The sequence below is a fragment of the Lethenteron reissneri genome, chromosome 33, assembly GCF_015708825.2.
Source record: "Lethenteron reissneri isolate LAM-NWPU_2019-01 chromosome 33, ASM1570882v1, whole genome shotgun sequence".
Classification (NCBI taxonomy): domain Eukaryota; kingdom Metazoa; phylum Chordata; class Hyperoartia; order Petromyzontiformes; family Petromyzontidae; genus Lethenteron; species Lethenteron reissneri.
The window spans coordinates 14,934,627-14,945,846 of NC_083811.1; the positions used below are offsets into that span (position 1 = coordinate 14,934,627).

At 48.6% G+C, this 11,220-nt stretch overlaps 1 long non-coding RNA gene across 1 annotated transcript; it reads left to right on the forward strand.

Annotated features, from left to right (window-relative positions):
- The first annotated feature begins 894 nt into the window (after window positions 1-894).
- On the forward strand, window positions 895-10,462 carry LOC133350413 (uncharacterized). The gene is made up of 3 exons (XR_009756062.1): window positions 895-1,177; window positions 5,827-5,997; window positions 9,001-10,462. It is a non-coding gene; the product is annotated as an uncharacterized LOC133350413 (long non-coding RNA).
- The last annotated feature ends 758 nt before the right edge of the window (window positions 10,463-11,220 follow it).

Here is an 11,220-nt window from a genome sequence, read left to right on the forward strand (position 1 = left end):
AATTGGGTAGTAATAGGATAGGCTCTGCTCACAGAATATCCCCTCTGGGCAGTGCAGAGTTTTGTGGCGCGAATAAAAACGTTAGCACAGAGCATTGGCGCAGTGTTGTGATTCGAGTTTGTATGGAGCGAGTGTCTGCCGGCGTGCGGGTGATCGCGGAGTCGTTTTAGAACGAGTCTTAGTGCGTGTGCAGGGTAACGGATAACCACCCGCCGGCGCACGCGTGTTCGCAAAGCCGTTTAAGAGTGAGTCTTAGTGCGTGTGCGGGGTAGCAGATAACCACTCGCCAGTGCGCTCATGTTCGCAAAGCCATTTTAGAGCGAGTCTTAGTGCATGTGCGGGGTAGCGGATAACCACCCGCCAGTGCGTGCGTGTTCACAAAGCCATTTTAGAGCAAGTCTTAGTGCGTGTGCGGGGTAGCGCATAACCACCCGCTAGCGCGCGTGTTCACGAAGCCAATTTAGAGCGAGTCTTAGTGCGTGTGTGGGGTAGCGGATAACCACCCACCAGTGCGCGCGTGTTTGCGCAGTTGCTGGAGTGTTAGCTGTGGGGGTGTGCGCCTATTCTTCTTTCTTCTTATCTTATATATAAAAAGTCTCCACGCGCTCGCGCTTGCGGGGGATTTGGCTCTCGGACGGTGGGCTTAACGTATACATTTTATGACAGGCAGCACGCCCTAAGCCCCGCGGTGGGAATAGGCTATTCCGTTTTCCCATCCGTAAACTTTAAAGTAGTTTAATTAACACATTTGTGCCCTTTCTATTATTCATTATTTACTTATTGCGCGACATCGACCGTACCAACTCACGACAGTTGCGTGGGGGGGGGGGGGCGGACCCTGCCAAGTCATGCGTGTTCTCTCCAGCTCACGGGAGACATTTTATTTTACGCGTTTAACATGGAATAAATATCCACATCACGCTGCCAATTTCTCTTCACAGTGTGATGTCGTCTTCCCCCCCCCCCCCCACCACAATGCGTGCAGTTACTGCTATAAAGCCCTTACATATTAATTTAATATTATGACAACGCTTACATGGTATTATTCTGCCTCGGGCAGGGGGATGGTGGGGGGGTAGCGGCCCAGCTCACAGCCTGGCAACGTCTCACCTCCTCCGGCTTGCCAATCTAGGCGAGGACGCGGGCTCTGCACGGGACGACGCGTCACCACGCCAATGTAAAGTACAATTTTCTTGCATCTTTCGCTAAGAACTGAGGTTTATTGTTTACTATTATTAAACAAATAAGTTTACAAATATTAGAATGATAATGTTTGTGTGCAGAAACTACATGTGTGTCCCTAAAGTCGATGTCTGTGTGTGTGAGTCCATATGTCTTTGTGTGCGTGTAAGTCGATGGGTTTCTATGTGTGTGGGTCCATGTCTGTGTGTGAGTCCATGTGTGTGTCTGTCTTTTTCAAACGGACAACGCCCCATGTATGTGTACGTACAATTGTTTGTGTGTGTTAGTACATTTGTGTGCGTATCAGTCGCTATGTGTGTGTTAGTCCACGTGTGTGTAAGTCCATACGTGTGTGTTTCACTCGATGTGTATGTGTCTAAGTGAATATGAGTGTGTGTGAGTCGATGTGTGTGTATGGCTCCATCTGAGTCTGTTTGTGTGTCTGTGTGTGTCAGTCGATGTGTGTGTGTTAATCTACATGTGTCTATCCAAAGTAGATGTCTGTGTGTCACAGTACATATGTCTATGTGTGTGTAGGCCAATGTGTGTGTCAATCTATGTATGTATGTGTAAGTCCATGTGTGTGTGTCTTAGTCGATATGTGTGTGTGTAAGTACATGTGTGTTTACGTCTATGTGTGTGTGAATCCACATATGTCTGTGTGTGAGTCCATGTGTGTGTGAGTCGTTGTATGTGTGTCAGTCTATGTATGTGTGTGTAACTCCATGTGTGTGTATCTAAAGTGCATGTCTATGCGTGTGTCAGTCCATATGTGTGTGTGTGTAAGTCCATATGTTTGTGTGTGTCAGTCGATATGTCTGTGTGTGTCAGTCCATGGGCGTCTGTGTTAGTCGCTTTGTGTGCATGGTTCCATGTCAGTCAGTGTAAGTCAATTTCTTTGCGTGTCTGTAGGTCCATGTGTGTGTGTGAGTGAATGTATGTGCTTTATTGACCTGCTCAAGGCCTATGATACCATCAGTAGGCCTGGCCTCTGGGTTGTTTTTCATGCTTTCGGAGTCCCTCAAACTTTGCTCACGATCCTTAAGGACCTTCATGATGGTGAGCGGCCCCGCGTCAAACTATGTGGCCGTCAGTCAGAGCCATTCCCTCTACACCTTGGGGTATGACAGGGATGTCCTCTGGCTCCACATTATTTAACATATCTTTTGACCCCGTAGTTCGTGAAGCCTTCAATGGCTGTACCCGATTAATTACCATATGGTGCAGATACAATGGGAGGCTGATCGATGCCCGGGTGCGGTCAACGGATGCCTCCCTATTGCTCAACCATGTTATGTATGCCGATGCTCTGGTGATTGCTGCTCACTGCTGCTGAACCTGGAGCTTGCCACTAAGAGGTAGGGCCTTACCATCAGCCCCACCAAAACTAAGCACCTGCCTGGGTATTTTGTACCATCTAACAATCCACCCCCACAGCTCACAATTCGTGATGCGCCAGTTGTGGAGAGATTGCCGAGATTCCCAGACCTGCCCAGTGTGCTCATGACCGGCTCCGGTTTAACTGCAGAGGTCTCACTTCAAATCAGTCGAGCGCCATTATCTTTTCATCGGCTGCGTTACGCTGTGTGGAAGCTACCTGATCTGTCGCTCCGCACGAAGCTTCAGGTCTTCTCGGCCACGGTAATTCCCTCCCTTCTATACGCTTGCGAAACGTGCATCCCCCTAATGGAACATCTTCGCCAGTTAGAAACATTTAGGCTGGCCTGCTAACGATCCATCCTGGGTTTAACCATATATGTGTGTGTGTGCGTCTAACTCGATGTGTTTCTATGTGTTTGGGTCAATGTCCGCAGGCACGCTCACATATTCGCGCAGTTGCCGTCGCGCTAGTCTTTGTGCGTGAGCGGATTAGGGTTTAACTTCCCGGAGGCGCGCGCACATATTTGCGCAGCCGCTTTCACGCTAGTCTTTGTGCATGAGCAGATTAGGATATAACCGGCCACAGGTACGCACGCGTATTCACGCCACCGCTGTAGTGTTACTGTAACTGTGGGGCGTGCGCATAGTAGAGTATAATCACCAGTGGGAGTGCCCCCGTGCTCGCCGCCACATGAGCATTAGAGGTGGTGTGTGCAGGCGTGTGTGGAATAACCCCATGCGGAGGTGAGCCAGCCATTTAACTATGTCCCTCAGAGAGGGCGCTAGCGCGGGGGGGCCGGTCGGCGGGGGCCCGACGGGAGCCGATCGACGTGGTGGAGGAGGGAGTGGAGGGGGCAGACGTCGCACCCCACCTGCCCGGCGAGGGCGGTAGGGTGGATGCCGGCCACGCGCGAGCCGGGCTCCGAGGGCCACGTGGCGGTGCGTCTCTTGCAATCTGTCTGCCCACTTCCCGTTGCCTGCCAGCAACGGGGAGTGCTTGTGAACTGAGAAAAGTAAATAAATGGACCAACCATCAGGCCAATTGGCTCGGTGGTTGGAATCGTTACAGGAATTTTCCTTCAATGTCACGTACCGCAAGGGTGCTCGCCACGCCAACGCGGACGCGCTCTCCAGGTTACCACCCATTCCCCCGTGTGCTTGTCTGACGGGTAGGCGGCGCTGACCCTCAGAAAACGCAATGTGTCCAAGAGTAGCCCACACCCACTTCGGTGGGCGACGTTCAGCGCTTCATTGGGTTTGCATCCTACTATCGTCCGGTTTGTTAAGAACTTTGCCACACTGGCTAAACCACTGCATGTTCTGACGGGCAAAAATCAGAGGTTTAAATGGGGTCCGGAGGAGGAACGCTCTTTTCACTCGCTTCGGGATCACCTCGCCACGGCGCCTACGCTTGACTACCCAGACGTTTCCCTGCCGTTCATCCTTGACACGGATGCTAGCGATATCGGCATCGGGGCCGTTTTATCGCAACGTAAAGACGGAGTTGAGCGAGTGGTTGCATACGGCAGCAAGGTTCTGTCCCCTGCAGAAACACGATATTGTGTGATGAGGCGGGAACTTTTGGCGATCGTACATTTTGTCCGGCTGTACCGGCCCTACCTGTATGGGAGGAAATTCCTCATTCGCATTGATCACGCGGCTTTGCAATACTCGTTAAAATTGGACCAACCATCAGGCCAATTGGCTCGGTGGTTGGAATTGTTACAGGAATTTTCCTTCGATATCACGTACCGCAAGGGTGCTCGCCACGCCAACGCGGACGCGCTCTCCAGGTTACCACCCATTCCCCTGTGCGCTTGTCTGATGGGTATGCACCGCTGTGCAGCGCCGCCTACCTCGCCCTGTCCGGTTATGGGAGCGATGTCGAACGAGGACAGCCAGGAGGTACCAGTGGGCACTGATGATACCCTGCGGCTGCCGCACTCGGTGTGGCTACGCGAGCAGGAGGCCGATGCCTCTCTGGCTTCGATGCGGAAACTGATCGGGAAACCGAGAGCTCATTTGGCGGGATGGAAATGGCAGATGTTCCGGGGCCGGGCGGGACTATTGATGTGTACTGATGGATTGTCTGACCGATCATGCCTGGTTGTGCCTACATCCCTTCGCCATGACCTGCTCCGCTCTCTGCACGCTGACAAATTAATGCACCTCGGCGTGCAGAAGACTTTGGCCGCAATGCAGAAAGATTTCTTTTGGCCCAGCATGACGGCAGACGTTAACGACTTTGTCCAGTCATGCCATGATTGTGCGAAGAGGAAACCGCCTCGGAAACATTATGTGCCACCACTACGTTCCATTGAGGTATCCCGTATCAATGAATTAGTCGCTCTGGACATCCTGGGGCCGTTCCCTCCATCGGCTAGGGGCAACAAATACCTTTTGGTCGGGGTAGAATATTTTTCTCGATGGCCTATGGCCTGGCCTCTGCCTGACCAAACGGCCGCATCCATCACCGATGCTTTCTTGAATGGTTATGTCATGGATAAAGGAGCACCCGAGAGGCTGTTCACAGATCAGGGACGTAACTTCTCCTCCAAATTGCTCAAGGAGGTTTGCGATGCGCTGGGTACCAAAAAAATCCGCACTTCGCCTTACCATCTGCAAACGGATAGCATGGTGGAACGATTTAACCGCACCCCTTCGGCTATGCTTTGTCACACGGTGAGTGAAAAACAGACCGATTGGGACTTGCAAATACCGGGCGTCCTAGCGGCCTACCGCATGGTTCCGCACGCGTCCACGGGATATTCGCCATTTTTCCTGATGTATGGTCGTGAGAATTCACCCTCCATTGATGTGCAACTGGGTACGCCGAGTAAACAAACGTCCCTTTCCTTGCCTGATCACGTACGGGACTCGCTTGCACTGGTTACAGAGGTGCGAGAGGCCGCCAGATGTGCGACGGCCCATACGCAGGCAAGGAACGAGAGGTGTGCGCGTCGATCGCGTACTCACATGCCCTGGTTGGTGGGCGATCTGACATGGCTCCACTGCCCTCAGGTGCCAGCGGGCACATCCCCTAAACTGCACAGGCCTTGGCGGGGGCCTGTGACGTTGGTGGACATTCGGAACCCACAGAGTGTTCGCGTCGGTGGTACGTCCATTCGTCGCGACTCAAACCCTATGTTGACCCGCGTGCCGACCCCTCATCTCCACTTGTTGACCTGCCGGGGTCTGCTGTGCCGAATATGACGCTTGCCTTGCCCGTTGATCCCCAGCGGGACTGTGTTGTGCCACCCGCAGATGAACAGGTTTTGAGGGCTGATGAGACCCCCGCCGTCCCTCCTCCAACGGGACCTACCCCGGATACGACCGAAACCGAACATTCTCCTTCTTCTTCTTCACATCAACCACTTCCTGCAGATCCGGCGGCAAGGCGACCATGCGCAGGAAGCAGAGAGGGTCCCGCGGCGCGTACGTGGTCGAAATCTCTTCCGTTTCGATAGCATTGATTGCCTTGCAGTCCCTTCCCTGTTGTTACTGCGCTGCAGGGGCGCCCTAATGTATGTCTGTTGTTCATGGGTGATTTTGTTTTGTTTCAGCGCATAGACGCCTGTTTCACCCCTTTCCTTGTTAATGCGTCTTAGACGCCCTAATAAGCAACTTTATGGGATCGGCTTGTCACCCTTTTCCCAGCCGAGACGGCTGACTTTTTCACCGGGGGGGGGGGGGGGGGGGTGATGTAATGAGAGCCTATGTCCGGCTCACGTGGTGATTGGCTCTGCCGGTCCTGCTCTACAGCCAATGGGGGGAGAGCCTGGGAGCATGGTCCTGGCGTGATCGAGGGATGTCAGCTAGGATGATTGGTTCTGCTGCTCTTGGCCTCAGCCAATGGGAAGACAAGTCAGGGGCGTGGTCCCGGGAGTTGATGGAGGAATCTGGAACATTCAGCGCAGGCTATTAAGGATTGGCTGGAGCGTACCACGTGACCCAGGCATTAAATAAGGGAAGAGCCGAGGGACACAGGGTCAGACAAGGAACGAAGAGAGAGAGGGGCCACGCGCGAGCGGGGCTCCGAGTGCCATGTGGCGGTGCGTCTCTTGCAATCTGTCTGCCCACTTCCCGTTGCCTGCCAGCAACGGGGAGTGCTTGTGAACTGAGAAAAGTAACTAAAAGGACCGATTCCACATACATACCACAAGCCGTCTCCAGAGTGTTATTACACATGGAAGAAAAACATACATATTTTCAAGTGAGTGTGTTATCAGCATATTAAAAGCGTAAACAATATTGTCAATATAAATCAGTGATTTAGTATGTTAGTAATATCAATCACGAATCGCCTGTGCAGTATCTTCCCGTGGGAGTATTTGATCAACTTAAGAATCTGAATGAATTACGCCTGGACTTCAACAAGCTAACGTCTCTCCCATTGCCAAGACTTTCCAGGATAAGAATCTTGGGCAAACGCCTTTTGGACTCGTGCTTCGTTGCTGCTGAATTTTGATTTAAGATTCTTAAATGCATCAATTACACATTTTATCTGGACAAGGCCTTGAGATGTCACATCTAATTTGCAAGGATATCCGGGGTATATGTTTATCTACAAAGGTCTTAAGTTTGATATTGTATAGGTATGACTATGATTATACAAACTCCACTCTCTTATTGTTCAGCCAGTCTTCACAAGACAACCGTTATTGACTTCCAACAAAGAGGTTCTCATTCATCAAACTTGGATGGATCATGGGCTCGCTTGGTATACAGGAAATAATGGGTTCGATCCCAACCCTGACGCCTGTATATTTTGAGTTTGCATGTTTTCCCCGTGGTCACGTGGATGTTTCTCCAGGTCCTTCGGTGTTTCACTCCACATTTAGAGTATTTGGTTGCTATACATTTCCACATGATCAGCCACTTTGTTGAGCTTTCATATGTTGCCAAGTCGCTTCTGAAATATAACTATATAGCTCAAGTGGGTCTTACCTGGTACAAATAAAAAAAAGAGCTTTAGTTTTTATCCCGACTGTCCTGGGCTGGCTCCACCACTGTTGTCATTTGGTGCCTTGGCTCCCTCCGGGGAGAAAGACATGCAAACTCCAAATATACAAGCGTCGGAGTTGGGATCGAACCCACAACCGTTTGTATACCAGGCGAGGTAGTTAACATATCGCCACTGTGGCGGAGGGACAAGGGCAACCAAGAACAAGAGGGATGGAGGCAATGAGCCATCATGGATTGGGGATGGAGAAGTGAGCACTGGAAAGCCTGCGGGTCAGTGGGGATATGGCTGGAGACGTCAATGAGGATGAAGATACAGGGAGTGGAAAATTGTTGATATCTTCCGGGAGGGGCTATAGTACAAGTATAAAAGCCAGAGGGACTGAAGGGAAGGGGTGTCTAGGTGAGTGGTGTGAATGAGCGTGCCAGGTCTATGAAGAGAGAAAGAGTGCCACAGTGGAGGGCGAGAGTTTGTCAATGGCGGTGAAGAGAGAGAAACCAGGGTGGAGGAGGTTAGAGGGACTGATGGTGTGGTGAAAGTACAAGAAGACATCGAGTGGTGGGTTGATGCAGAGAGGATGAGTGGCAGAATATTTAAACCACCTCGAGGCCGTGTGAACGAAGTGTAGAGTTTAGGATAATGTTTGTGAGTTTACAGTAGTCCTGCCGCCCTACATTTAAAGAGACGCCTGCGAGTCATCCCTGGTCGTTGGCGCGGTCATTAAATAAACGAACTTGAGCGGAGAGTAACGTGATGGAGCCGGTTTGGGGATGACTATATTACGGGACTTACAGTTAGAGTAGTGAGGGGGGAGTAGGCGTCGATTATTGAATGTATGTGGGGTCTTACATAGAGGATTGGAGCTGTCATGTGCATAGTGCAGCTGGGCAGGTTTGAAGAAGTGGGGGCGACAGGGAGGGGTTTCACTAAACTAAACTTTTAATTTTTACCAGGTAAGGCCCACGGAGCTATGTAGCTCTTTTCAGAAGCGACCTGGCCACAAGTGATTGCACAACGAAGTGGTTTATCACGCGGAAATGTATTGCAGCCAAATATTCTAAACGAATTTAATTCTAAATGTGGAGGGGGAAAACGAGAGGACCCGGAGAAAAATCCATGTGACAATGGGGAGAACATACAAACTTCAAATATAGAGCAGGCGTCATGGTCGGGGTCGAACCCACGCCCTCCTGTATAGCAGGCGAGGTAGTTAACATCTCGCCACTGAGATGGTTTAGACAGGACCTCGGATGCAAGGGACCGATAAGGCCTCGGAGGAGGCTCTGATAAACATCAACAGCCTCATTGACAATAAGATTCAGAAAATTTAAGATGTGATCCGAAACAATGTCACACGAATATAAGCCACCATGAACAGAAGACTACTGCTTCTAATGTATAACAATGTTTGTTTCCTTTTTTTATATAAATGTATATTTTAAATGTTTAACAAGTATATCATGTCGTGTTCGCAGATGATATCGTCAAATAGGTCTGCAGTCTCTTCCCGTGGGAGTGTTTGATCAACTGGAAAATCTGCAAGACTTACGCCTGAACACTAACCAGCTACAGTCTCTCCCATTGTGAAGACTTTGCGGAATATAGAACAACTGGTTTTCGATGCCTGCTTCTTAGCAACGAGGGTTGCAAAGTGTCCCAAGTTTGACCCAGAGAGTCCGGAGAATTGGCATCTGTGTTCGGACGGAAGGAAATGATGTCCCGAAATCTGCTGGTGTTTTGTTGGACTTTCTTGCACTGGACTGCACCGTTTTTATAGACATAAGGTTGACTGAAACATCTGGGTTTGTTCTCCAGTGGATTGCGTAGCAACCCCATCTCTCCGACTTACAATGTAAAATACAGTAATTTTGCACTTTATTTATTGAATAACATACGCAATAGACGTTTGCACATACTGAATGTTGATGTGGCCAGGCCTATTTGCTGATTGCAGCCCTTAAGGAGCAAAGCCTTTGTTTCCACATCAATCTATTTTGAGATACATTTTCGTTACTGGATAATGCAAACCATCGTCCCATTCTATCCAGACATCACTTTATAATATCCCCTGATGCACTTGAATATGAAGGCATAGATAGTTTTGCTGCCTATGATTTCACACCACATTTTTATTTGTACTTTTTAAATAACTGCGCTGGTAAAATGTGCAGAGTGGTAGTAGCTCTTCAGCGTGAGGCAAATCACCTTGGCATGATTTTTAGGGGTTTTTTTGCTTGAGGGTGATGATTGAAGATGGTACCTGATGAAGTTGGCGCTAACAGTGATAGCGAATAGCATGGTACCTTTCTTAACCAGTATCAAAGTATCAGAAATAAGAGTAGGGTTCACCCTTTCTCGCAATAAAACAGGTGTTAAGATGTCCAAACCTTTTGCAAGGAATCTGTTTCAAAGACAATGCATATATTATCAAAGCTGTTTGTTTGCAGGTTTGATTCTTTGCAAAAGGTTTCTAGTTGGTGTTTGAACATCTTAACACCTGTTTTAATGCCAGAAAGAGTAAAACCTATTCTGATTTTTCATACAATGATAACGAATGTAATAACGATTACAATAGTGACTGATAACGGTGGTATCTATGACAATTGTGCTGATAATTATAATGATAATGAAGGTAAAAATAACAATGATATTGGTGATAACGTTGTTGAGAATGTTGATGGTGCTATCATTGCTCGTGACTGCGATGTTGGGATGATGTATCATTGGCATATGAAGCACCTGTTTAATGCACCTGTGTAGGAGTCACACCGATTTAGCTCGATCGTGGGAATTCGTATAGTCAGCATGCCGAAGGGAGAGGCTCCAAGTTGGGCTCTGCTGCTGACGAGGTCAATACCCCCCCCCCCCCCAAGCAAGCGTTGAGGTCGAGGTACTGTGTCAAAGTGTGATATGGTGTAAGTGTGAATAAATGGACGTATTGGCGGTACACCGGTGCATCAGTTTTTTCTTGCTGTGGTTGTTCCACCTGATGACGATTGCTTGTGTTGCGATCGAAACGTCGTGATCTATTACACTGGTCAACACACATTTTTCTGGCATAAGGTATTCCAACGGTTATAATGTAATTTTGGGGTGCTGATTCCATATCTGGCATCAGTTTTTGTCTATCACATCAGGTTTTTGAGATATCAAACATTGCATTTTCAATTAAAACTGCAGAAGAAAAATATTAAATAAATGTGGATATCTACATAAAATGATATTATAAACACACTATCCTAAAAATACAGCACCATATTTTAACACTAAAGCAGTCACTGACTCGCAACAACTTGCAATCATAAGTGACAGAGCTAATTTCGGGTAAAATCAATGAAAATGGGGTATGCCGATAGCATAAAAATGAGATGTGATAGAGCAAATCTGAGATCAGATTTGGAATCAGCACCCTGAAATTAGTCTAAAACAGCTGCAAAAGTCCAGGCCAGAAAAAAAATGTTTATTTTTTGTTGACCAGTGTTATTTTTCTACCTACGTGACTTTACCGAACGAACCAGAGTAAGGGAATAATAGTCTTCATTTCCATTCATATTTGTTTTTGGGTTAGGCCACGTGGTGGTTTTATGATAACATTCTTATCGTTATCTCTCTTTCACCGACAAGATTGACAAAGACATTCTGTGTCTTGTTTATATGTTGCAAATGTATTAAACAAGGTACTGACCGAAAAGTTT